Genomic DNA, 16,723 nt, shown 5'->3' with positions numbered 1-16,723 from the left:
TTCTCTTAAGACATCAGGAAAATTATGTTCAAGAAACAAACGGGAGCACACTGATAATATACTAATTTCTCGAAGATAACATGCTTAAGATGCTTTTCCTGCTTTACCCACTTAAGTCCCTGTGGAGGTGTATGAATTGCTACAGTTAATCACTGAATTGACTAATGAATATTTATTGAGCACATACTAATGTAAATGGCTGGCTCTGTGGTAGTTGGCTTGAGGAATCCTGAATGGTGTTTAACAGTTGTCTCTTAAGGGTTAAAAACTTAAAATATAATTGGTGAGCCAAGGTAAAGTTACACAATAACCTGAGCTAGTCATACAACATGAATTGCCAAATCAGTACGTATTATTGATTTGGAAACTGTAAATCACTGTGGGGAGACTTGCATCTGAGTTAATCCATGAAATCAAAGCCTCCAATTACCAAACATGAAAATGAACTAATCACCAGTGTCTTAAGCACACAAGTTTTCTTCCACTAGGCTTTTAGTAATTTATCTGTCATAGTTGTCAAATAACAATGACTATTACTATGAATATTTATTAAGCATTTATTATATGCTGGGCACTAGGTTAAGTAACTGGCATGAATTATAGGCATGGATTACCTCTTTGAATTCTTACATTATTCTATGAGGTAAATACTACTATCATTTAGTGGCTATGTCACACAGCTGGTAAATAATGAAGTCAGAATTCAAACTTAGTTATTCTTACACCACAGTTTCTACTTACAATAACCTCCTCTTCTATCAAGCATTAGCAAGAAGCCATATATTTGTATTCCCTCAATGATTCACTAAAGCAGAAAGTTGGTAGACACTCTTATATAGAATAGTGGAAGAACAAAGGCAAAATTGATATACATTGTCATGGTAGGTAGAATGGAGAAGAGGATATTATGTTCTTTTTTTCTTCTGTCTCTTATTCCCACTGTGTTATCCAGGTCTTACCACATCCAGGTAGACATTTATTCAGTTGAATAGTTTATACCTTTGAAAATATATGACATGGTCTAATAGACTTAAGAGTCTACACTGAAAAAAAAAGACTTCAACAAGAAATATCTGACTGAGCTTCCCTGGTGGCGCAGTGGTTGAGAATCTGCCTGCCAGTACAGGGGACACTGGTTCAAGCCCTGGTCTGGGAAGATCACACATGCCGCGGAGCAACTGGGCCCATGAGCCACAACTACTGAGCCTGTGCATCTGGAGCCTGTGCTCCGCAACAAGAGAGGCCACGACAGTGAGAGGCCCGCACATCACGATGAAGAGTGGCCCCCGCTTGCCGCAACTAGAGAAAGCCCTCGCACAGAAACGAAGACCCAACACATCCAAAAATAAAATTAATTAATTAAAATATATATATATATATATATATATGTATGTGTCGACTGAAAAAAATGCATTAAAAAAAAAGAAATATCTGACCAATGCCTCAGAATTAGGAAGGGATCCTGAAAATGTCCAGAGAGATTTAAAAAGAACCCAACAGGTTCTTGAATTAATAGAAGTGTGAGGTAAAAAATTCAAAAGGTTTTCCAAAGATAGCCAGAATGCCATCTCTAGAAGGAAAAGTTCTCCGACTCAGTTGTGTGGGATAAAATCACTTTATAAAGCACTGCTACTCAAAGTACTAGGATAAGCAGTATCACATCAGGCTTACCCCAGACCCAATGAATCAGAATTTGCATTCTTAACAAGATCTCTAGGTAATTCGTATGCACGTTGAAATCTGAGAAACGGATTTAAAGATATTCGTTATTGATTTTTAAATGTGCGTATGAAGGGTTAAACTGAAAAAAGTTTAGGCTGTGCTATTTTGAAATATTTTCTATTTTCAGCAGATGTTATTTATAAGAAAGTTACAGAGTTGGTGCTTCTTTGAGATGAATTCAAGGTATTGAGCCAAATAAGATTGAGCTCACTCTTTCTAAGTACTGGCCTTAGAAGTGGATGAACCAATTAGCAATAGGAAGGGGTATCATACCAGACACAGGGTGTGTTATGGAGTTATGGTAATCAAGAGACTGGTGCAGACACAAGAACAGACAGGTTAACCAATGGAATGGAATAGGTGGCTAAGAAACTGGCCCATGCATGTATGCAAATTTTATATATGAACATGGTGGCATGGCAGATCAGTGCGAAAAAGAGGAATTATTTGATAGATAAAGCTTTAAAATATGGTTATCTACATAAATAAATAGGAAATTAGATCCTTACCACAAACCATGCACAAAGATAAACTCCAGATAGATGAAAGATTTAAAAGCCAAATCCAAAACTCTGAAACTTTTAGAAGGCAATATAAATAAATATAATTCAGACCTTGGGGTAGTTAAGTATTGCTTAAACAAGCCTCAATAGCTAATGATAAACATTAGAACAAAACTTTTACACTTAAAATTAAGAAATCCGTGAATCATATGATACCTTCACCAAAGTAAGAAACAGGTGTGAACCTGGCAAAGATGTTCACAACACACATATCTGACAAAAATGTAGTATCGAGAATATACAAAAAAATTGCTATAAAGAAATAAGAAAAAATAACCCAACTTTTTAAATGAACATAAGATACAAATAGGCATTTTACTTAAGAAACATGTGTGGCCAAAACCAGAGACACAACAAAGAAATAGAAATGAAAGGATGATCATTCTCTTCACTCATCAGAGAAAGGCAAAGACCACAATGAGATGCTATTTTATTCCCATTTTATTGGGAACTCTTAAGAAGTCTGACTTGAATATTGATTGTTGGCAAGTGTCTGGATCAAAGGGTCTCTTAGGGAAGTATAGAGTGGTAGAGTTACTTTGGAAAACAATTTAGCATCTTCTTGTAAGACTGAAGATTCATATTCCTTATGACATAGCAAATCCACACTTTGGTATACAGTCAAGAAAATCTCTTGAACAGAATTTCTGTATTAGGCCACATGTGCAAGAATGTTTGTAGCAGATCTGCATATCACAGCAATAAACTGAAAATCCCTAAAATGCCCACCAAAAGGAGAGTGGATAAATAAACTGTAATATAGTCATGGTGTAAACTGTTAGAAGTCAAAACAAACTAGAGTTACATCCAACAATATAGATAAACTGTATATAGATATAATTAATTTTATTAAAAATTTTTATTAGTATGCATAGTTAAAAGTGCATTATATCACAAGTATGGTAGATTGATATTTTAAAAGGCCACACTTATTCACTCCTCACTTGTGACATTTTTTTATCAAGAGACTATGACAAAGGTGACACTGCCCTAGTTCTAGTTCTCAAAAGGCCTCCTGTGCTTCCACTCGTGCTCTTTGAACACTGCCACCAGCATGTGAATAAGCCTGGGCTTGCCTGTTGGCAGATGAGAGACCAGGTGAAGAGACCTGATCTTGCTGAGGCCATCCTAGACTAGCCTAGAGCCAGCTGACCCCCAACCATGAAAGAGGGTCCAGCCAAGATCAGCAGAGTTCAGCTGACACATGAGTGGGACCAAGCAAGACCAGAAGAGTCCCAGCTCCCCATCTTGTGACTAATACTAAATGCTTATTATTTCAGGCACTGAGTTTGGAGTGGTATTTGTTATGCAACAACAGCTGATACAATAAGTGTATGGATTTGTGTTTTTTCTTTCACAAAGTGAACACACCCATTTAACCAGCACCCAGATCAGGAAAGAGACCATGACCAGCACTCAAGAAGTCTCCCTTTTGCCACCTTCCAATCACCTCATCCTGTCCCCAACCCAAGGTAGCTACCCTTTTAGCTTCCTATGAATGTAATAATATTGTGTATACTTTTGTATCTAGATCCTTTCATGCATGTCTTGTTTGTGAAAAGCATCCATTATGTTGTGTACCATTGTGGATTGTCCATTCTCATGGCTGTACAGTATTCAATGGTGTGAATATATTACGCTCTATTTATCCATGTAACACTTGATAGACATCAGGCTGATTCCAGTTTGGGGCTATTACAAACAGTGCACATTCTTGTAGGTGTCTTTTGGTGAATACATGTGCTCATTGCTGTTGGGGTTAGTCATATAGTTTAGTGAAAAACATAGGTCTCAAGAGATTATATACAGTGTAATATTTCATTATGATACTTTTACCTATGTTATCATAGTTCAGTATGATACTTTTAAATTCATATTTTATAAAATTAAAAACTAAAACAAAAAAACTGTTATAGGAATATATGCATATGATGTAGACATGTGCATATATATGTATATACATGTACATACATTTATGTGTGTAATGCATGTATGTATATCTATACCTATGTAAATCTAAAAATACAACAATTACATATACAAGATTCAGATTCATGACTACCTTGGAGGATTGAGGGTGGGGAAAAAGAGGCAGGGGTACCAGAGGGGGGAAAAAAAAACAGTGTTCTAGTTTTTGTGTTGTGTAATTATTTCAAGGGTATTTATTATATTATAAATAGACCAATATGGTCTTGTACAAACCAGTGAGAAGGGTGTGTCATGAATTAAAGATTATTATTTATACAATACTGTACACCTGACATAATATCTATTAAAAAGTAGGTAGAGCTACCTAAAATGAAGTAGGCAGTTAGAACTGAAGGGTCCTGAAAAGTCACCAACCCATGTGGCAATTTTATATTTGAAAAGACCAAAGACCATGAAGTTTAAGTGACTTGGCCAAAGTCATTCAGATATTTTCATGACATGAATCCAGCGTGAAAAAGGACATTTCAAAGGTAGGTTGTTTTTTTTCCTCTATGGTTTATTCTTGGTATGAATTCTGTTTCCTTACAAACGCCAACTTCTGTTCTTGAAAATGTTGCCAACATAATCTAGCATTGTAGGTCTCAATTGCTTCTTAAAAGGTTCCTGCTTTCTTTCATTTAAAGAATATTCTTTCTTCAGATAAACTTTCTGAACTTTCCTTTTAAGCATGCTGGATTGAAGAATGAGGAAATTAGAAAAGTGGGTTGTTTTGTTTTGTTCTGTTTTGCCAGTACTGTCATTAATTGCAGCATATTTCTTACATTTCTTAGAAGTTGGAGGCAATCCTGGGTGGGGAAGCACTGGTGATTTGGAGTAAGTTCTGTTGCAGCTGGGTGAACTTGGCCTTTGTAGACTTCCCTCTCAAGTCTAGTTTAAATCAAGAAGATTTGGCCACAGAGTTACAATGGAAAACTGGCATCGTTTTCCCATTACTTGTCACTTATCTAAAAGCACAACTCAAAATATACCCTGGCCTTCATTTCTCTTATAAGAAAATCCCCTAGAATTGGTGGGGGTGGGTTGGGGGGAGGACCTGACCCCCCTCATCCCCCTTTTCTGAAATGTTTGAATCTTTCTCTCTTCTAATCACAAGCTCAAGAACGTCAATAGGGAAAGATTTCCAGATCAATTCTACATTTCGGTCACATCCCCTACTTAATCAGATGTTTTTGCTACTTCCGAAACAGACAGAAATTCTAAATTTCACCATGCACACATCATTTAAAATTTCCCCCTTCCTGTTAAGTTATTTAAACTTTTCCTACATATCAATTAGTTTGAAATAATAAGTCTTTAGGCTATCCATTAATTGCTGCACTGTAGACATGATCTGTATTTAAAATTACTCCAGGAAAATTAAGCTGCAGCACAAAGGAGTCTTGGCTAACAGAAAAGGCTTCTTAGCCCTTCGGAGAAGCAGAAGGAGATAACCGGGACAGTGAATACACAGGGGGCTCCTTTCTGAGTTTGTCATTCGCCAGCGTGAGATGTGAAAACAGACTGCTCCAGCTGTAGGCTCTTCTTCCTTGCTTTTCAGTTTTCATTTTGAATTCTTACTGTATTTGGTCATGCGAAGGCAGAAGAAAACGGTTGTCAGCCAAATGTCCTTTTCTAGTAGACATTCATTATAAATAGCCTAAAGGCAACTCGCCTTCATAATGAATTTCCCAACCTTTCCTCCCCCTGCAAAGACAACACACCTTGGTCTGTGATCTTGGTTAATTTTGTAGGAGGTAAAGGGGATGGAGAGAGGAGAGGTGTGGGCAGCTGGCAACCTTATCCACCAGTGCCTCAATTTTAGTAAACACTGTGGTTTTATTGGAAGAAATATTACTTATAAGGAAGAGGAGGTGGCAGGATTCCCTGTTGCTTGCTGAGAACCCCTAGTGCTTTGTGGGTTACGTAACCTTCTCCCTATCCCTTCCTAATCAAGAATCTAGGTTGTGCTGAAAAATGCCCTTTGAGATCTGACTCACTCCCACCCTACTGAGTGGTAGTTTCAACAACTGAGGACCGTGGCATCGATTTTTTAAAAACGGAGGGTGAAAGGAAAGACGGAAAGAAAGTTAGAAAGTGACTCACGAATGACATTTTTTCATATCCTCCCTACCCAGGAAAGGTTAAGTGTATGGGTGTTTATTTTGCCTTCGCGTGCTCACCTCTTTTCTCTCTGGTTTTTTGTTTTTGCCTCTCCGTGATTAATCATTTTGACTTCAGGTCTGGCAAAGGCAAGTGCTGCGGAGTCATTCTTGCCCTCTAGTGGTGAAATGGTACCTTAAAGGGCAGGTCTCCCCGTTATCCGAAAGTAGAGCGGTCCTATGAAACCTCTGTAAGCAGAAATGGCCTAAAGCAAAGAAGCTTAGGACACATCTTGCTAACAGATGCACAAAATAAATCGAGATAAAGCGCAGATGCTCACAGACACAGTCACATCCCTGGCAGCTTGATGCTGAGATGCTGAGAGTAGTTCCCGGAGAAGGAGCTTGGTGGTGCCCCTCTCCTGGCTTGGGGTCCATTGTAAAACAGATGCTGAATGCTATTCTCGCCTTTTTTCAAAGTGGAAATCCTCTTCAGATTTCTTTTTTTTTTTTTTTTTTTTGCGGTACTCGGGCCTCTCACTGTTGTGGCCTCTCCCGTTGCAGAGCACAGGCTCCGGACACGCAGGCTCAGCGGCCATGGCTCACGGGCCCAGCCGTTCCGCTGCATGTGTGATCTTCCCGGACCGGGGCACGAACCCGTGTCCCCTGCATCGGCAGGCGGACTCTCAACCACTGTGCCACCAGGGAAGCCCAATTTTTTAAATATTTTATTATGTATTTATTTATTTATTTTGTCTGTGAGGGGTCTTCAGATTTCTTTTTGTTAGCAAAACAGGTCGTAATATAGGTCTTTCATGAAAGTGCAGTGTCACAGAGTGAACTTTCAAACAACAAGGGATTCTTTACTAGAAATGCTTTAAGACAAGTAATGTTTAGAGCTTGGGGGAAGCATTTTCTTTGTAGAATAATGCTTTGGCCAGAGCCCACCTAATCATATAAAATGTCTCAGCACAGGAGATTGTTGAAGGGGCAGAAACATATCATTCTGGGTGTCATTGTTTAGGAGATTCACATAGAAGTAAGATAATATTTCTAGGGAAATGTTTTCATTCCCTTTCTTGTATTGAATTTATAACTTAGAGGCAGTTATCCTTAAGTCTTTACATTTTTCTCTGCAGTACAAGTGTTCACAGCAGCACTACTTATAATAGTCAAAAGTTAGAAACAACCCAAGCATCTATCAAGAGTGAAATGGGTAAGTAAATTGTGATGTATTCAAATACTGTATAATGATGAAAAATATCCAACTGTGGCTACATACAACAAATAAATGATGCCAGATGCAGAAGACTCCAGACTATGAGTCTGTTAATATAGAGTCCCAAAACTTGTAGATAAAATAATCTGTATATTGACTGAAGGTGGAATGGTGGTTACTTCACGATGGAGGTAGTATCGATCAGACTGGAGCATAAGGAAAACTTCTAGGATGCTGATAATATTCCGTATCTTGATAGAAGTGGTAATTTTATAACCGTTTAAATTTGTCAAGCTGTTCACTTATGACCTGGGCATTTAATGTTTTCTCTCTGGCTTTCACCTATGGACTAACAATGTATTTTACTTCTTATATGCCCATCATTTCTTTTAAATGTTCTTTTTCTTTTTTTTCTGGATAAGCTACTTTTCAGAAACTTCAATATGTATATGTTTTTGTGCCATCTTGAAACTCATGCGGTTGGTAGAGGTTGTTATTAGGGATATTTCTACTCACCAGCTGGGTGATGCTCACCTTACCTCCCTGGTCCTCATCTCCCCATTGGTCTATGGACTGTTGCACTGTAAATGACAGTGTAATGGCCACCCAGGGGCACCTGGCCACAGTGGCCACCCAGGGGCCGTGATAAACTCAGAGCTCACTTTCAGGACACTGGGGGCTGTCTGGGGGCTGCTTAGATGTAATTGTGCTATTGTATTAAGCTTCCTCTGCCTGTGACATCTAGCACTAGGGAGATAGAAATGGCAGGTGAAGAGTATAAGAAAACAACAAACGTTACACAGAGGGGAAAGAGTGGAGAAAATCAGAAAGAAAATCAGAAAGGAAACAATGTTTCTGGAGGTTTGTGGGGACTTCTGGCACTTTCCCCAAAATCACCTGATTTTTGTAAATTTTTTTTTTTTTGCGGTTCGCGGGCCTCTCACTGTTGTGGCCTCTCCCGTTGCGGAGCACAGGCTCCGGACGCGCAGGCTCAGAGGCCATGGCTCATGGGCCCAGCCGCTCCGCGGCATGTGGGATCTTCCCGGACCGGGGCACGAACCTGCGTCCCCCGCATCGGCAGGCAGACTCTCAACCACTGAGCCACCAGGGAAGCCCATCACCTGATTTTTAAGTTAGAGACCAATCAAAAAGAAAATTATAGTAGAGAAAAAGCACTATAATAATGTGTGAGTCAAATAAATTGTGTTTGCTGGTTATTGCAGCCTGGTTGTCTGTTTGCAATGTCTGGCTTATGGAGTTTGCTTGGAAGAGGATTGTCAGAGACAGGCTCCAAGAGTAGGCTGGGGAATTTTTATTCCAATTTCTTCAGATACTTAGGATGACATTCACAAATCAGCTGCCCTGGGAAGTTTAGCCTTTTATCTCTTCCTGACCAAGTAAAGGGAGTCCAGCCTGGTTTCTAAGGAACGTTTGCCCCAGGAAGTTCCTGTGCATCTACGATTCGTGAGGACTATGGTACAACTACAGCCTCTTGAATGTCGATCACATTTCCTGGTTGCATAAGCACAAGTAGAAAATGTTCCTGTGGGTATTTCTGAGCAACTTGGTTCGCCCTGAAGCTACAAGGTCTGCTCTGGCTGCAACAAACATTAACCTTCACGGTGTCGTCTCCTTTGGACTTTGGGGACAGAAACTCTGCTGGGAGTCACACACCTCCCAGCTGAAAATGGTGGCACTTTTACACATGTGTGTTTTGGGGAGGCAGTGGATGGTGGTGGTTTGGAGAATGTGAGTTCCAGGGCCATGTGCCTTGATTCACATCTCAACTCTGTCAGTGAGGAGCTGCAGGGGCTTGGGCCAGTGGCTGGTCTCTGTGTCTCAGTTTCTGTGCATAACGTGAGGATGCTGAGTCAGCCCTGCAGACACTATAGGGGATCACAGGAGATGGCTCAGTGCTTGGGCCCCTCAAAAGAACTCGCTCAAATAAGCTCTCATTATTCAAAATCCTGAAGCCAAAGAGGGCTTTACTTTCCGGGGGAGCATCCAGATGAAGGCAGTGCCCACTTGGCTGTTTGGCTTCTCTTGTATTTCTAAGTCCACACTTGACAACAGCATTCTATCAGAAAGAGCTCCCAGAAGCAGGGAGTGTAGCCAGCTTAAATCTCTAATTTTTTCGAGGCCTGTGGCCACTCTCTTCAAATAAACTGTTTGGAGACTCTAACTCTGGCTTCAAAGCCCCCAAAGCATGATTCATCTGCAAAAGTATGATGAATTCCTGGTTTGACATTACAAGTGTGGTTTCCAGGATCTGATTTTTACGGAGGACTGTTGGGCAGAAAAGAAAAAAGAAGGAAAGCTGTTCTTCTTTAGCTCTGATTCTCTTGCAGAGTTTGTCTTTCCCAGCGTACCCTGTGGACCATCTGCTTCGGAATCCCCTGGGTGAGACTATGTGAATAACTCTCAGACTCATCCTAGACCTCCCACGAGAGCACCCTTAGTTCTGGGCAGAGGGGCCCATTCCTTGGCCTTCATGACTCCTTCCGGCCCTCCATGCATGTGCTTCTCACTGCGCAAGCTCATCTGGAGACATGGCCTCCCCAGTGCTGGAATACGCAGGTGGGTTTTTGTCTCTGCTTCTTGCACAGAGCTCCTAAAACCCTTGGAATTTCCTAAGTGACAGGAATGTCTTTACACCTGACTTAATGCGAATGAGGTGACTTAGAATAGAGCCCTGGATAATCTCAGGATGGGGCTGAAGGACCAAGTGATGAGACAGTTGGAAATTTCAGCCCCCAGTACCAAGCACCAGGGAAGGAAGGACATAGCTGGAGACCGGGTTATAAAAACTCTTGAACAGCAGTGTTCAGAGAGTTTCTGGGTTGGAGAAAGCTTGCTGGGAGGATGGCACACCCCTAGATTCTGGGCACAGAAGGTCCTGCACTCAGGATCCTTCCAGACCTCACCCCATGTGCCTCTTTATCCATTGTTCATTTGTATCCTTTTTAATAAACTGATAAATGGAAGTGAAGTACCTTTCTGAGTTCTGTGAGCCATTCTAGCAAATTATCAAACATGAAAAGGGGGTTGTGGAAACCCCCAATTTATAGCTGGTTGGTCAGAAGTACAGGTAGCCCAAGACTTGTTGTGAGCATCTCAAGTGGGGGCAGACTTGTGGGACTGAACTCTTAAGCTGTGGGGTCTGTGCTAACTCTGAGTAGTGTCAGAAATGAATTGTAGGACACCCAGCTGGTCTCAGAAAATTTTGGTTTCATGAAACACACCACTGGGATACCGGAATTCCCTTCCCAACTGGCCCCCAGCCCCCCTTCTAGTCCCTTTCAGTCTTCTTTCCCCAGTCAGTCCTCCTGAGAGCAGAACCTTGCTGCCATTTTGCATACACCTAAGTCTAAGGAATCACCAAGGGGGGGATGTTTGATGGGAGTAAGGACAGATCTTGGACACATGTGCTAGGGTGTCCACTTCTATGTACAGAAGATCCTCTATGGTGCAAGAAGAAACGGGATGGGGTGGGGCCTTGGAAGGGAAGGGAGAAGGTCATGTGCTCAGAGTTTCCTTTTGTCTTAGGTCCTGCAAATATTAGGACGTAGGTGGTCCTGACCTTCTGAATCAGAATCTGAGGGTGGTGGCTGAGAATCTTGCTGGAATGTTTGCTAAATTTAAACAGAAGTTCTCAACCTTTGCTGTACATCAGAATCAACTGGAAGCTTTTAAAATCACCAGGCCTCATGAATTCCCTGGCAGTCCAGTGGTGAGGACTCCACACTTTCACTGTTGAGGGGCTGGGTTCAATCCCTGATTGGGGAACTAAGATCCCACAAGCCACAGAGTGCGGCCAAAAATGAAAAAAAAAAAAAAAAAAAAGACCAGGTCTCACCCAAAACCAATGACATGAGGATCTTCTGGGGTGGGACCAAGGCATCAGTAGTTCTCGAAGCTCCCGTGTGATTCCAACATTTAGCCAAGGTTGAGAGCCTCTGAGGTTTGGAAGGCAGATGAACAATGCGAAGGATCATGGGCAGGCGGTCATTGTCACAGAGATGGGGATTGTCGCAGAGGGTAAATCATGGCGTCCCTAAAGTGACAACCTCTACTTGGCTCCAGCTGACTACTGCCATGCAGGGAAGAAGTCTCACTCTGGCCGGCTCTTCCCAATTTTCAAGGGAAGCTTCAGATGCTCATATGAAAGTTCACACTTTGCATACGTTAGTAACTAATTCCACACAGTAGTAGTGAAAGAACTACTGTCATGACTTGGTGTTTGGGCTGCCAGTTTGTGCTTCTGAGTTAGTCTTCCTACTCACAGTGTGGTCCATGGACCAGCAGCACTGGCATCACCTGGGAGCTTGTTATAAAGTCAGACTATAAAGGTAGACTTTTTATAGTCTACCCAGACCTACTAACTTAGAGCCTGCATTTTAATAGGATTCCCCAGGTGATTTGCATCTATATTAAAGTTTGAGAATCACTGATTAACAGGTTAAACAGTATGGTGCCAGCAAAACCCAAACTGTAGGAGTGTTTCTTTTCTGTGCCACCAGTTATTCTGAGTTTCCTGATTGTAGAATTACATACCTCCTGCTGGGTGACGTCAACAATCAATGCCTGCCCTGTGGGGAGAACTGGCATCCAACTCTACCTACTGCTCTGCCCTGTCTCTTCTATTAAAACCAATATTCATGGTCTGTTGGTCAAGTCCTCCTAGCTGTCTGAAAGGTGAAATAGAAGAGAAGCTCTTTTTCATCTTTAAAAAATTAATATTTAATTGTTCTTCCTTCCCCACACTGTCCATTGAGGCCGTTAGAAAGACTTGTTTTAAATGTCACGCCCCCTGCCCTCATCAGGTTCAGATTTACTCAGCATTCTTTCCTCTCTCAGCACTTTTGTTATCCTGATTATGCTTTTATCATTATGATTCAATTTAACTGATGAAAAACAGGCTTTAAAAAGCTGTCATAATGGAAAGAGAATTGACTTGGATGGAAGTTTAGTAAATTATAATTTCAAAGTAAACTTCTTTGTATCTGGGCAACAAATGCAATTAACTTAGAGAGAAATCAGTCTTGGAGGGGGTGTTTATCAATTTTATTAATCATGTTAGACTAATAAACCAAACCTTTATCCCTATGGACTTTCTCTAATATTGCCTGTTTTCTGTTTTGCTGATTTCTGTTTTCATTTTTTATATTTGCTTCCTTTTACTTTCTCTAGGTTTAAGGTGCTGTTTCCTTTCTACTTTCTTGAGATGGAAGCTTAGAGCTTGAGTTTCTTCCTTTCTTCTTTTCTAATATATGCATTTAAATTTATGCATTTCCCTCCAAACGCTGCATAAGCTTCATCTCATATGTTTTGGTATGCTGTTCAGTTCAAAATATGTTCTCCTTTTAATTTTGATTTCTTCTCTGACCTCTAGGTTATTCAGAAGCATGTTGATTATTTTCCAGGTATTTGGAGGTTTTCTAGTTATCTTTCTGTTATTGATTTTCCAACTTAATTTCCACAATGGTCAAATAACACACTGCATGATTGAAATAATGTGAGGTTTTGAGACCTGCTTTATGACCTGGTACATGGCCCATGTTAGTAAATTTTCTGAGTGCTAAAGAGAGTAGGTATGGTCCTGTTGTTGGATGTAATGAATTAGACCATGCTAGTTAATTGTGTTACTCAAATCCTCTATATGCTTATTGATTTTTTCCCCTGCTTGTTCTGTAAGTAAAGGAGAGGGGTATGTTAAAATCTCCATCTGTGATTGCAGATTTGTCTAATTCTCCATGTAATCATCAACCAAAAAAAACGCTGCATGGCTGTTTTAATATCAGATGAAGTAGCTTTAAGATAGACCTGTCCAACAGAACTTTCTGAGATGATGGAAATGTTCTTTGCCCTATCCCATAGGGTAGCCACTAGCCATGTGGCTATTGAGCATTTGAAACATAAGTAGTACAATCGAGGAACTGAATATACAAGTTTATCTTTAATTAATTTGAATTTAAATAGACACACATAGCTAGTGGCTTCTCTATTGGACAGTATCACTTTAAGGCAAGAAAAATTACTAAAGGGGGACATTTCATATTGATAAAAGCATTAATTTAATAGGGAAGCATAACAATACTAAATATGTATGTACCCAATAATTCTACCCTCAAACCATATAAAGCAAAAAATTGACAAGCCTAATAGGCTTAGATATGGGAACTTCTAGTATATTTCTTGCCTACAAAATACCAGAACTCTCTAGTTACCGAAAGAATTCATGATCTGTTGTCTTGGCAAAAAAGAAAGCAATTTAATGCCCTAAACCTGTAGTCTTCAAAGAGGCATGTGTATGCTCAGAGGAGAAATGATCCATTGCAATATGGGAAAAGAGTACCAGAACTTCCATTTGCAAGAGCATTTAACTTCATTTATACCTTGTATAAAGTTCAACACTGGTGCCATATTGGTGTTTGTCTGATGGTTATGGATGCCACATAGTGCTGAAGGCCTTCTGAGGAAAGAGGAGGGTCTCACATCTTGAGGGCTAGACAGTGGTGCCCTTGCTTATACATTCACTTTCGGTTTCCTGCAACATGTTCTGTTCACATGTGGCCAAGTTACAGGCTACTTTACCTATTTTAACTAACAAACCCTCACCAGAAAGACTAAATCCCTGCAAAGAAATGGAGATGAACCATATTAGCAACAATGCAAGTGGAAAACAAAAGGAAACCGGGTTTTCATGTCCCCCTTTCATACATTAAAAGGTGAAAATAATCAGTTATCACAGGAGAATCAGTTTAAAAAAGAAAACTCTTTGAAATATAGATTTGCTTCCTCTATGGCTAACAACAAACCTTGCCTTAAGCCTATAGCATATTAATGAAAGTGCAAAGACATTGTAATTAACAGAGTACTTAAAAATTAATCATCCACCATAAAGTCAAACCTTTACAATCGGTGAATGGAATTGAATAAAAAGGGTGTAATAATGCAGTAAGCACAGCAAAGGATGCACTTCTTCCATTTCAATCTTCAAATCTATGTGAGGGCTCGTTTTTGTTTTTGTTTTTGTTTTCCAGCAGTGAGGGACGTTAAAGCCAAATATTGAAAAAAGCTAAACTTAGAGCCAGAGCTTTGGATTTCTGAATCAAAGAGTCAAACCAAGGGTTTTGAAAATAATGAAGTCAATCCAAACACATCTACTCTCACTTGGAGAGCAGAGAGGCATTTTGAATCATTAACAAATAAAATAAAACATGATTTTCATCTTTACCTCATCCTTTTTCATTATTTTTATTACATTATAATTTAAAAATATATTTATATATTACATATACATTCATTTATAATGAATGTATTATAATGAATGTGTTATTCTAAGCATACAATAACTAACTGAATATGCCTGTGTGTGAGTGCTCAGTTTCTTGGGGTATAAAGTCAAAAAATTTGGATGCCACTAAAAAACTAAAGTACCCTAAACTATTGTCCTTAACATCTAATTCTGTTCCATCAGGAAAGTAAAAGTTTTTGGATTGCCAATGTCTAACTTTAATCTTCACAAAATGAAATTTTCCAAAGCCAGGTCCTAATTTTGAAATACTGCCTTATAGAGCTTCTATAGAATTATAATGTAGAAGTTTCTCAAAATTTATGTCTAGATGATGCCATCAGGCCATGATTTATTCACAACTTGGTAAAATAAAAATGGATGAAATATTGTCATTCTCCAAATTCAAATATTCATAGTTTCATCACAGTAAACTTTATGTTTCCTGATATTTAAAAAACTTACTATGCAAGTTAACATAAATTAAAAAATACATATTTAGAATTTATGATTTCTTCTCTTCCACATTTTTGCCTGTTGTTATTCCAAAATCATTTCACTGTCAACTCCATGAATTAAACCTGATGGATGGATAAAGAAGATGTGGTATATATATACAATGGAATATTACTCAGCCATAAAAAAGAATGAAAATTTCATTCTTGCCATTTGCAGCAACATGATGGACTTGGAGGGCATTACACTAAGTTAAATAAGTCAGACAGAGAAGGACAAATACTGAATGATATCACTTATATGTGGAATCTAAAAATATACAACAAATTAGTGAACTTATATTTTTTGTTGTCAAAAAAGCAGACTCACGGATATAGAGAATAAACTGGTGGTTGCTGGTGGGGAGAGGGAGGATATAGAGAATAAACTGGTGGTTGCTGGTGGGGAGAGGGAGGAGGGACGGGCATGATGGGGAAGGAGAGTAGAAGGTACAAAACATTGGGTATAAAATAAGCTGCAAGGATGTATTGTGCAACACAGGTAATGAAGCCAGTATTTTGTAATAACTAAAAATGGAGTATAACCTTTAAAAATTGCGAATCACTATATTGTATACCTGTAACATATAATGTTGTACAGTAGCTATACGTCAATCAAAAAATAGGAGCACACAAAACAAAATGCTTCAGTAGAAGATTTTGCATTGCCACAATGCACTTAATATGATCCAAAACCACATTTCTGACTAAATTGTAAGACAAAACCTACAGATGGTCAAAACCAGTACTTACTGGCAAGTAATGATAACAATAAATAACTCTGTTTATTTGATATAAGGTTGACCAAAACCACCAATATTGATAAAATATTGAAAATTCATATTAAAGATCTCATTATTTACTTTCTATGTAAGCTTTTTTACTGATTGTTTGCCTATCCTTGTGCATGAGGAAGCTGGCCCTGGCCATTTTCTCCAGGCTTTGAGAATGTTGTAAAGTAGGGTATTTCCGGTGGTCAAATTTCATTCTATTTTACAATGATGTCATCATTTCCTTGTTTTATCCTAATTTTATTACATTAGGCAACAGTGGCCACACAAGCCAAGATGCTTTCAAAACTACAAACAAAGGGTATTCATTCTAACTATGAGAAAGGTTGAACAATGTTAATGTCTTATTTACATTTACCCCCTTATTACTCCAAAACAGAGACCACATCAGATAACTAGCTCTTTGCAAGAAGCAAAAGAATCAAGTTAAAGCCTCTCCAAACAAGTTCAGCATCCCTATAAAATGACTCCAAGGTGTTACCACAAGTATGAATCACACATTCAAGGACATGAGCTCAGTCAGTAGAGAACTTGAATTTGGAATTGTAGATCCTCATAGCCCCACGCATATAA

At 39.3% G+C, this 16,723-nt stretch overlaps 1 protein-coding gene across 6 annotated transcripts in view; it reads right to left on the bottom strand.

Moving 5' to 3' along the window:
* The window catches only part of PLCB1 (phospholipase C beta 1), a 753,511-nt gene that overhangs the window by 89,407 nt on the left and 647,381 nt on the right, over positions 1 to 16,723 (bottom strand). Inside the window, exon 33 of one of the 6 annotated variants that reach the window (XM_060122833.1) lies at positions 5,779 to 5,830. The exons of the other annotated variants lie outside the window; for them this stretch is intronic. The gene's annotated coding sequence lies outside the window, so the exon portion shown is untranslated. Of the gene's footprint in view, positions 1 to 5,778; positions 5,831 to 16,723 lie in introns of those variants that run through there. 6 annotated transcript variants of the gene reach the window in all.

The sequence above is a fragment of the Lagenorhynchus albirostris genome, chromosome 15 (genome assembly GCF_949774975.1).
Source record: "Lagenorhynchus albirostris chromosome 15, mLagAlb1.1, whole genome shotgun sequence".
Taxonomy (NCBI): domain Eukaryota; kingdom Metazoa; phylum Chordata; class Mammalia; order Artiodactyla; family Delphinidae; genus Lagenorhynchus; species Lagenorhynchus albirostris.
The sequence above is the reverse complement of the archived record's forward strand: the minus strand, read 5'-3'. Positions and strand labels throughout refer to the sequence as shown.